Here is a 12,367-nt window from a genome sequence, read left to right on the forward strand (position 1 = left end):
GGCATTACATTTCAGTTTCACTGATGATTTAAACATTATTTTCTCACATGATTTGTTATACTGCAGCATCCTGTTCCAGACCCAATATGTATGTTGGCTAAGGAACTAAAGCTGCGTACACACTTCCAATAATTATCGTTGGAAACGAACGACGAACAACCGATCAGCCGAAAAACGTTCACAAAAAAGGTGACCAACAACTGACCAACCATGCTGACGAACGAGGATTGAAATGTGGAAATGAAGGACCATCACGGCGGATCTGATTGGCTGACAATCGTTCTCTATCTTGTGTGCGGTCGTTCAATGATCATGCATGTTCTGCAATACATTTTCTCCTTTACATGTCACTTCCTGCATCGTTTGAACGATCGAATCTAGCGTGCGTACACTATTGGTGAATTATATTTGAAAGATCATATCGTTACAGCATGTACAGAATTGTGCAAAATACGATCGTTCAAATATTATTGTGCATAAACGTTGATCGGTTGTAATCGTTCGTTTTCCACTGACTGTGTTAACCTGCGACTGTGACTGTGTTAACCTGGCCATAATAATTCTTGTTCAGAAAGAAATCAATCATGTTTTGGTTGGTATGGTTGGATTTTCAAAACGAATACATCTTAACTTTCTTTACTCACTTTAAATAAAGCACACCTGTCATGAGAACATTATATTGCCTGCATTTGCTGTTCTCTTATGTAGATTGCTTTTTTCCACCTGTGTTGTAAACAAACTGGTCACCATGAGTTCCTCACATTTTTATTTCTATATATTAGTCTTTAGAAAAAACAATGACCTTTTGTTTTCCAGATCCTCATTCTATCGGAAAAAAAGCAAATTACTTTCTTGTTCCATTTTGTATATTCATATTTAAAACATTTCTATCACTTGGCGAACATCACAATGAATACTTTCTACTCACCATTTCCTTTATCACTTTATCAAGGGCACATAAAAGACAATACATGTTTCCTGAGTTCTTTGAGGTTTTTGAATAAACCTTTATGTGTCATTTGTGCTTGTGATGTGATGCATCCTTTACAAGACTTATTAATGGAAGCAACCTTAAAATTAAGTACATAGATAAAAGCAGAAGAAATCACATAAAAATGAACATTTTTAAGACAGCAAATAAAATTCTGTGATATTCTTTTTTAATTCATGTACACTCATTTCTATACTAAGTTCTTATTTCTGAAATCAGAACAGTTTACACTTTTTCTTTAATGTGACAGTAATGATGTATATTTAAACCTTTAAAAATCCTTTTTTAAGGCTTGAGTTAAAAAGGTGAACATGAAAAATTATAGATTAACTGGCAGTTTACCTGAGCTAATTAAATGTCAGAAAAACATCTTGACAGGGGTCCAATAAATTCTCTTGGGCTGTAAACTTCTTGAACAGATTAACTGCTTTTAAATTATGCTAATTGATCTGGGAGGTAAATAGCCAATATATGCAACTAAGTAAATGTTTCAAACAAAAGATGTACTAGGAAAATCAAACATCCGCTGTGAGTTTTCTAAAATAATATAATATTTTTAAATTACCTCTGCAAAATCCATATTCAAACTATGTACCTACCTTGGTTGTCCTATTCTCTTTTATCGCAGTACAATAGCATGGTCTTAGAAATAAATATATATATATATATATATATATATATATATATATATATATACACATATACATTTTATCACTTACTTGCACTAGAATGTTACTCACTCCAGCAGTTCTGGCTGTCAGCAAGAATTATTGAAAATAAATATGGCTACTATATGTGTAAAAAGCAGCCATGTTATGTGTTGCTGTAGATCTTGATCCTGTAGATCTTTGATCTTTGTAGATTCTGACTTTCTACAACCCCAGTCCTCTCTCGCTGCTCAAACTCCCTGGCCAAGTTCTTTACCAAATCAAAAACCAGTGTGTTTTCTTATGTGATTGGTTGGCACTGATACCATAATTTTTAGCTTACGAAGAAGAAGAAACTGTGAATGTGTGTAAAGATAAAGAACCTTCCACTGCTGATGCCGATGGTGCCAGTAGATGATGTGTTAATCCCATGAACCAGGAGACAGGGAGGGGAAAAAAGTAAAAAACACTTCCTAAGGCTCAGACTGATGATGAAGTTGTGGTTCAGTTACTGCTTCCTTACTTCACTGATCTGCTTCTTCAGGTAGGATGCCACATGTAACATCTCACCTCTGGCAGTTTAATGAAGAATAAATAGAGACAGAAAAAAGCATTTTACTAGCACCCAATGCCACCCATTCTTAAATGTGCAACAAGTTCAGGTTTCCTAAAACCAGTAAACTAGGTTTCCATTGTCTTGACTGTTTTTGACATTGAAATATAGTGGGTTTTCCATGTTTTTCCATGTTTTCCAGCATCACAAAATCACCCTATGGCATGTTTTTATTAGTCATTTCATAAGTGCCAGGACCTTTATACCATTCCCATTCAACCTTCTACACATGTCATGCACCCTGCAGAGGAAAGTTATCAGTGATTTATATAGTATCTACCTGATTAGTCCCACTAAACAAGTGTACCTTGTCTTCTTGAAAGCAGTCAAGTCATTGACAGGTCTCCTTTCCTAATTCCTGATTTTAGCTGATAGCCATCTTAAAGCTTGAACAGGCAATCATAAAACAGTAAAAAATAGTTGTCATTCATATCTTGAAGTTCAGTTTCACAGGGGACTTTGCAACTTGGCTGTAAGTGTGATAAATCTGCAGCTGTTATAAGAAACAACGTTAAACAACCCTTTTATACTTGCTATATACATTTTTGATGACTGTAGCATTTTGATATAAAATGAATTAAATATTATTAAATAGTAAATATTAAATAGTTTCTACTCTAGCTTTATATTTTTTTAATGACTTACATGGTATACAGGTTTTTTTAATATACTTAAAGCTTGTGCTTCAATTGTATTACAGTTTATAACCATTACTTTTTCACAACCTAGCAAGGTTCTTACATTGTGCCACTAGCCAGCAACTTATACAGTATATTTCAACCAATTTTACAAGCTGTGCTGTGAGCTATGCCTAGAAAAAATGATATAGGTAAAGCTCTGTTACCAGCGACAAGGTTTGTTTTATACAGCAAAACATTACTGAGTTATATACAAGTCAATATAAATTACTGTCTGTGACCTCTCATCTATGAGCAGTTTCCTTTTATTATCAGTGAACATTGCAATAATTGAAAATTGAAAAACTCAATAAACTTTCGACCTGCAGTAACTTGTTCAGCACGTGTGTGTTCTTTAACGGTGCTATAATTCTGAGAGGCCAGTAATGATCTGTGTCCAGGAGCCTATAGCTCATGCATTTAAACATGTTTACAAGGTTATCTCACTGCAAAAACAAATAAATGCTCCAGATCCCTCCTTTTCCTTTGTGTGTAGAAGGTTATATTTAAGACCTTGTTATTCTTTTCTAAATGTAGAAAACATAAATACACTGAAAACTGTAGAATGGTTATCCATTGTGGTAAATCCACTGAGGAAAAAATAAATCTGTCCAAAAGCTATAGGGAGAGGGGAATGTCTATGAAGGTTCTCATTTATCCAGGTCATGGTATAAAAATAATAGTTAATTACATTTTCCTAGATATTCAAGCTGCTTTTTAAATTCTAAAGAGTGTCAATGACATACTCCATTTAAACTCAGTCATCTTAAAGTCAAACCCCAAGCAATTAGCTTAAAATACAGATAAATATATATTTTTGTTTCCACAATTTTATAGTATACAAATACATTAGTATTTCTGTCTATCCGGAAATTTACAACACTCTGCTGTACAACACAGCCCTATCAGGCAGGTGGGAAAACCTTTCTCTGCTGGAGTTTCACTTTCACTTACAAGTGTCCTCTACACTTCCACCATGTGGTTGGACAGTAAACAGAAACGCAGCAGAACTTACCAGTATGCTCCATACACTGAAACTGACCTGATTGGCTAGTTGTGGATAAAGCTTTGTACACACTTCCAATAGTTCTCGCCCTGATAATTGGTGCAGTGCCAATATCGGACGAGCATCTGAAGTGTGTACAGTGCGCGTTGTTCATCATCCAAACGACCATCCTGGCGGATCCACGGACAATGAGCGACGAACGATCGTAATGCAAGAGAAGGGGGAGAGCATGCAGTGGGGTGCCGCTCCTTCGTTCTCCTCCTCCCCTCTGCATAAAGCAGAACGGTGCTGTATGTACAGCACTCGTTCATGCATCATGCAGTGAAAAGTCATTGGAAAGGATTGTGAAAGATCCTTTCCAACTACTATAATTAGAAGTGTGTACATGGCTTTGAAGTACTGCAGCTAGGAGATAGCGATACTGTAGATAGCGAAGATCTACTAAAATTATACAATGAGTCTATATGATTATCTATATGATTATCATTATTTGGTAAGGTTCTTGTAGGACAGTATGTCCTATATGTGCAGTTTGGACCCCGAAGGTCAGTTTAACTGACAACAATTATATTTTTGGATATCAAGAGTGGCAATTCTTCTCATTGTAGGAGGCGATTAATAAACTGACCAACCACTAATAAACTGTGAACTGAAGATCTATAATAATTACACAGGGGTTCCCTAAAGCCTGAAAGTTATTCCAAGGGTCCTCCTATGTTAAAATGTTTAAAAAATGCTATATTAGGATAACCCAACTACTCGTTATATGCTGCAAAAAATACAGACTGTGAAAGCTTCTTTGGTCTACACCATTCCGCAATTTAGAGCTTGTGGGTTCTGGAGATGGCACCTGGCCAAATGTACTTAAATATAATATGCAATACCTCTGTAACAACTGCTGAAAAAGCAGAATAAAATACGTGTTGCTGATATGTTCCTGATGATTCATGACACTCATTCACCCGTCATCATTCACTTGATTGTTAAAGTAAAGCATTGCAAATAATAAATCTTTAAATGAACATTTCAGAAATCACTATTTAATTAGTATGCAGTTTTAGATAATTATTGCTTTATGTATCCCTCAAAACAGAACATTGTGTCTTTTTTGGAAATGTTTAATGAATTAACGAAGGGAAAACTATTTATAAAGTAGTAAAGAAATCTGTACTTTTTCAATGATAACTTTGATGATGACCACCTAGTAGACATGTGTTCTGCTGTCACTTAAGTCCATAGGACAAGGAGCCTGATTTCCTCCTAAAAATTTAATTAAAATTTCAAATTAAAAGGTCCACTTGCAGGTCTCAAACAAAGATAATTGCAAACATACATTAAAAAAAACTATATTTGGCAGGATTTTTCATGAAAGGTTCATTTGTTAAGATTTATTTATGGCCTGTTCTTGTCCTGCTTTTTATTTATGGGGAGAAAATGTGAATTATGCTGTTTTCCAACCTGCACCATTATTAGCGTTACATACAGAGGAGGTGTGGGCACACACAACAGTGGAAGGTCTGGGTACTCCATAAACAATATGTATATATATTTTTTATATATAGAATAATTTGTAGTTTTAAATAATATTTTAAATGTGATCAGTGTTATTTAATGTAGTGTTAATTATATTTAAATAATGTTTGGTAAAGCCTATTTAATGCTTCTGTTGGGAAAATATCTGTTACTGCAGAAAGTAAGCAACAAGCAGGTTTTCGCCTTAGCTTTTATTACATGCGATGTGATTTATTAATTTATTTTTATTTTTTTGCTGCTGAGAAGTTAATGAGCTGGTAACTAGCTCAATATCAAGCTCATCAATGTTAGGAGCTCACACCTTTGACAAGATAAATAAAATGCTGCTGGCAGGAAAAAAGAAATGTTATCTAAGGACATTACAGTTACTTCCCAACAGTAGATGTGATATTGATTTCTCAATTTCCTGTCAAAGGTAAACACTGCTGTGTATCCACATTTATACGACCATATTTTCCAGCAATGTAAAATGTTGACTAAACCAGTTGTGTAATGATACAATTATTTGTCAGATACAGTGTTTTCCCCATGAATCCCATGGTAAATAATTTTTTTTTGTCATTAAAAACAGAATTTGTATCATCAGTAAAAGCAGGTATAATATTCATACTATATCTGTCAATGACTATGATAGGTGTCAAAGTTCACTGGCCTGATTGGTTGAGCTGTATTATACCCGTCATTGGCCGAGCCATACTATACCTGCCATTATTGTAAAATTTTTAAATAAAAGTCATTCAACAATGGTGACCTACACATTTCTCTTAAACATCACCTTTTCTTTTCAGTGCAGAGGTTCTTCATATGCTCCCCTGAATTTGATGTTTTTGCCTATGACATTGACTTTCTGATTTTCTTGAAGTCAAATTACAGGTATCCTATTAGATTTAAAATTTTATAGAAATTTTAAAAGTTGAACGACAAGCACAAATAAAGTAATTTAAACATATTACTTAATAGCCAAAAAGTATTTTATGCATTTTCAACCCTAATATTACCTTGTAAAAGTAGTATTCACATCATCCTTGTACTATGCATAGCTTGTGCACAGAGATCCAGCAGGCTTCCAACCCAAAGCTATGTGTGAGTATGCCCTGCACAAGGATAGAAAGCACCGCTATTTGGTTTTAATGTAAGAAGTTTATAAACAGAGGCAATTTTTAAAATTGAATTACTGCACAGATCTGAAAAAAATACACAAAGGGTACATAGATCCAAGTAGGAATAACTCTTGTATTTAGACAATTTGCTAAGAGTTCAGCTTTTTATTGGGAGCTCTTAAATGGAGTAAGTAGGACTGGAGTGAGCAGTTCCATAACCTTGTTTGAGAATGAGAGATTAGTGTCTCAGCTCCACCTCATTTAGAGAAAATCTATAAGACTTACAAGCTTACAGCATATTTGTGAGAAGGCTGCAAAGGGAAAAGTAAATCCTTCATCAGGTCAATCAAATCTTTGAAATTCTTTAAAAGGTGAGGTGAAATGCCAAAGGATGATTAGTTCAAAAATTAGGGTGAGATGCAGCATGGAGGCAGGGGGGAACAGCTAACCTTTCTCTTACCCTGGTGAACTGCTTAAGGCTCATAACAATTGGCTGTGTGAGGCACCAATAGCCTTTTTATGTTGTATTTGTAAAAGGATTGTTACAGCAGATATTGATTGTTTTTATTTTTCTAACTTGACTTCCGTAAGAGTTATTTTGTCACTAGATAAAGCTCTTTTTTAACACTATGAATAAATAATTTATTAAATATTTATTTTAAATTGTATTAATATATATATATATATATATATTATTATATTTTTTTTTTGCTTTCACTTATGTCCCAGTGGGAAAACTCATACTGGTACATATCCTGTAGATGCAGTTACAACTGAAAGGGAATTACCCAAAACGAGGAGTTGACAACTCCCTCAGGAGATTCTGCAAACCAACTTATTATCTTGTAAAAGTAGCAGTGACATCACAATCACTATGTTCCACGTAGCTTGTTCAATGATCAGAGCTATGTTATGCTTGCATGCTGCATTACTGTAGAGATCAGAGAAAAGCACAAGAAACACCAACAATCAAGTAAAATATACAGGCCTTTTGTATTTAGACAATTTTTACTCATCTTGAATTTCAGCTATTAACTGATGATAGAGCGTTTCATAATGCAACTATTGACAAATTATTAGCCTGGGTGCTACCCTTTCTCTCTGCTCCTGTATTCTCCTCAATTCTGTATTATTTTCCCTATTATATTTCTAGTGTCCAGAAACTCTGAATACTCGCAAACAATACAAACAATGCTAAGAAATACTAAACCATGTTTTAAACCTAGAAGCAAAGTTTTAAAATGTTTAATTAGTATTTTACCCTAATTGAATATACTATTGTTGTAACAGTTGGCAATGTTCTTTGTTTGACCATAAGAGTAATATTGGAATTTCTTTTCTTTTTTTTTAATAAAGGATAGCAGCTTATTGAAAGCATGGATAATGGCAAACATTGATTTGTGCTGCTATTAGAGGAAAATTCTTGTAACTTAATATAGTTTCACATTTTGCCATAGTGATATTTTAGCAGTAATTAGATTTTCAAAAAAAATTCAAGTGCTAATTAGATCTCAGTTCTAATGTGATTTTCTTATGTTTCTCAAAATGAAATACAGAATTGGTGTAAGGTGAAGCAGCAGCTGCATCTAACATATTCACAGCTTTCTTACTCATAGAATAGTTGCTTTCTTCTCATTGTATATAATTATTTTTCTTTGCCGAGGGTATATATATATTGCACTCTCACATGAATCAGTGTCGAAAGCTTGGAAAGCAGAGCAAGACAAATTTACATTGATAAAAAAATAATAATTTCTTTTGATTACCAAACAATCTAGCCAAAGCATATGCAAAACATCTAAAACACAAATTAGCTGAGAATGTTTGAATTCTGAAAATGATAGAGATGGAGAAAGTGTAAAGCTATTTGCTTTATACAATGTTGCTACATCTTGTACATTTTACATTGTAAGATTCATGGTTCTTTGTTGCAGGCTTTGGTTTCCCACCGAATCACTGCTGGTCCCTGGAAATATAGTAATAGTAATAATGTCAAAGATTCTTTAGCTACAGATAAAGATTTTTGAAAGAGCAAAGTATGACGTCATCACTTTGTGGACTAGTAGGTATTATGCCTTCAGGGTGGCTTGGTTTTACTTTTTTCATCTAACTACTGGTAGCAGAACCTCATATATAACGTATGACACTAAAATAAAATGAATTAAAACAGCAATGTGCCAAGTCCAATATGTACTCTAATAGCACCTGAACTGATTACCATAAATGCACCAAATGTTAGTATCCACTGCCCTAGCATTTTCCCATAATTGACAAGTATGCACAGTGTACATGCAATTATAGGTCAGACTTACCTTTTTGTAGGTGCCACACAGTGTTGACAAGTGCAGGAACCTTTTACTGCTGCATTCCAAAAACCATCATCTTTATGGGTCCATGGCAATCCTCTTCAGCTTTTGGCCACTCAGGCCCTATTCTGCATTGGAATTTTGCTGTACAGTTAGGGAAAAAAGGGACCAGAAACCAAGATTTTTTTTTTCTGTTTATTAGACTTTGCATTCCTTATCCACCAAAAACCTCTACCTACTGGTGAAATTTTTCTTTGTTTTTTGGGTTCAGTTCTGTTTTAAGTGATACCCTTTATTGCAATAAAGCCTAACCTAAAACAACTGCTATGTTGTTTCAATAGTTGTATCTTTTATAAGTTAGACAATAAACGGGAATACTCTTAAACTCTAAAAATGTTCACTCCGATTGGTGGTTTACATGGGGTTAGCTTCCACTACTTTTCCTGGCTTCATAGATCCCAGTGGTACGCCAAACCACATATGCCATCTGTCATTTTAGTGAAACTTCTGCCTCTGTAGGGATAATTGGATGATTATGGCATTACGTATTTTAAGAGAAAATGGGTAAGCTTAAAAACCTCTCATGGGTTTTACTGTAGTTTTTGACACACACTGAGGAGATTTTCCTTTATGTACAGCATGGATACATAAAAAGAAATATATGGATATCTTTCTCTAAAGATGAACAAAAATGTGCTAAAACTTCTTTGTATGGTGCTCTAGATTTTCAAATCCTGTGATGTCAAATAAAGGACACCTAGAGCTGCAATGTAGTGATAAACTCTTCATTGTTCTGGGTTTTATTTCAGTGGTTAAGACCATGACCTTGTTTAATTGTCTCTCACAAGCAGCTGGAAATGTAACTGTACAAATCTGTGTTTTAAAATGATGAAAAATGGTTGCCTAAAATTTATAATAAACATAAGTTTTTCTAATTATATTTAATCAAGAAAATGAAACAAACTAGAAAAATTAAGTTTCTAAACATGTAAAATAGTTGTGAATGGCTGGGGCAAATCTTGTTTTGGTTTTACAATTTAAGGAGCATTGCTTTATAGTAATGCCTATTTAATTGCATCAGTACGAAAATTTAAATGCAGTTTTTAATGAAAACGAGTTCTAAAGCAAACTATGGCACCTAATGCCATGTACAGGTGCCTATTCAATTGCTCAGTTGTTCATGGTCACCAGAATGCCACAATGCACTGCTATGCAAACTGTGATACAGCATTCCTTTTTTATTTATTATGCCCTATCAAATCTCATAAAAATGTCAATACCGTATGAAAACCTAGAAAGTGAGATGGGTTGACTCAATCATTTGACAAGGGAAGCTGACCTTGCATTTCTTTACCAGAACACCCTTGGGATATGGAACACCTTAGGGTGTCAAATAGGACAACTGTTCTTTTATGCAAACACGATGTACCAGTTGTAGTTTAGGTACTTTTAACTTTTAACATAATATTCACTTCTTTTTATCCTGCCTGCCAGTATCCAGATTATTGTTAGAATCAAATACAGTATTCACCTTGGGCACTGCGGTATTGAATAAATATCTCCAGTATCCGGACAAAGAGCAGTTGTGAAAATGCCAGCTTTGCAACTTCCTGCATATGTTTTGAGGATTTTCATAAAAAGAACCCAAACTATTGATCTTTTCATACCTATTATTTCTTGACAATAACAATTCAAAACAAGTCATTTCTGTCTTGCCCCTGCTCTAGAACATGCAGGTCTCTCCTAATGTGAGATAGATTTACAGATTCACTTCAAATATAAATGCAGGTTTGCAGATAAAAATGCATTTTAACAGATAGTTATTGCATATTTAGGTTTGGTATATTCATACCATGACTTTTTGCAATAACCTTGTTTTTATAGTAACAAAGCTTTGATTCCAAATGTGCTAGGTTATTTCATTTCTTTGCAATATGCTAGATAAAATGTACACATTAACGCATAATTATTCCCTCATAGCTCACTTAAACTCCAGCTTGACGTTTCTTATTATGGAATACACAATTGCAAAGGTAGCAGTTTTAATCTAATACACTATGGATAGAATACAATTTTGGTAAATTGTTTTATAAAAAACAAAGCCACATGGTCAACTATTGTATATATTAAAACTCACTTTGTTTAATGCACATTATTTCCCACGATAAAATATTATAGTTATTGGCGTAGTTATAGCTTTATATGGTTCATTCAACCACCTATTTGTGCCTCTGTGTACTGCTGAAATTCCTTATTATACTGGATTCAAACTATTATTAGGTGTGTATGTATGCTCGGAAAATGAACAAGAGTATCACTCCACAGGTTACATAAAATGCAACCATTTTTTTTGTTGGTCCCCTTTTCAACATGGTTAGCATTGAATCTTTCCATCAGTATTGAGAAAGCCCATTGTCTATAGAACTGGGATAGGTCATCAGAGAAGTGATTAATCCCTACTAAGGTTATTAAATTTGGGGTTTTTATCAGACAAAGTGAGATGCAAAGCAAGGTGATCTGCTATACTGTTCCTTTAGCTTATCTACAGTGCTTAAGTATTCCTTTGTCAAGTATAAAATGTTTATGTGTAAAACAAGTTATATTGTTTTAAAGCTATAAACATTTAACATTTACAATAAAATTAACCATAAACCATTACAACTTTCTTTTAAAGCGCCCAATTACATTTGTAGAATGTTAGGTAACTTATGTAGTTGTACAGAGGACCTCACAAATGCTTTATTAATACCCTTAATCAGATTAGAGAATGTATAGATATTTGCAGGGTATGCAATGCATTAGTTATTATTATTTACCAGTGATTTAGGTTATATAAATATACACAGGAGTACTGGATTATTAAGGATACAGTTAGGCTGGTCATAAGAATCCCAACAGCTTTTTAAATTTAAAATTATGGATAGAGTGGAGGAGCGTTCATCAGGTTTTTAACACTGTGTGTTACCAAAGAGGAAATGTCTCTTCCTCCCTTGTTCTGTTAGATAGCCATCATCTAGATAAGTGTTTCTCAACTGGGCTTTCATGGAACCTTTAGGTTGCTAAAGTTTCCTTCAGCTTTTGTGCCTTGCAAGTCATTTAAAGTGACACCAATGAGTCAATCATTCTCCCATGTTAAAAAGGCCAAGAAACACTGATCTACACAGAAAACATAGAGAATTATTCTTACCGTGACATACGATTAATAATAAAATTGTACTAAAATTTGCTTTTATTGTTGCCTCTATTGGGTGAATTTCCACTATCTTCCTGGTATGTCCCTAATAAGTAGGGAGATGTGTACATAAACAGAACACAAGGAGAATTTTCCCAGGTAGGGACAGAGGTTCTTGTAAACATTTCACACTCCAATGTTTGAAATTTTTTTAAAACTTAATTGGCTGGAGTTGAATTTGAAGTAGATAAGAACTGGGCCATTAAAGTGTATATTTAGTTGTTAACAAAGTGAGGAAAGGTTGGAACCCCAATTAGGTATT

At 34.1% G+C, this 12,367-nt stretch overlaps 1 protein-coding gene across 2 annotated transcripts in view; it reads left to right on the forward strand.

Moving 5' to 3' along the window:
* GRID2 (glutamate ionotropic receptor delta type subunit 2) overlaps window positions 1-12,367 on the forward strand; it is a 579,007-nt gene that overhangs the window by 406,579 nt on the left and 160,061 nt on the right. The window lies entirely within an intron of this gene.

This window comes from Pyxicephalus adspersus, chromosome 3 (genome assembly GCF_032062135.1).
Source record: "Pyxicephalus adspersus chromosome 3, UCB_Pads_2.0, whole genome shotgun sequence".
Taxonomy (NCBI): Eukaryota; Metazoa; Chordata; class Amphibia; order Anura; family Pyxicephalidae; genus Pyxicephalus; species Pyxicephalus adspersus.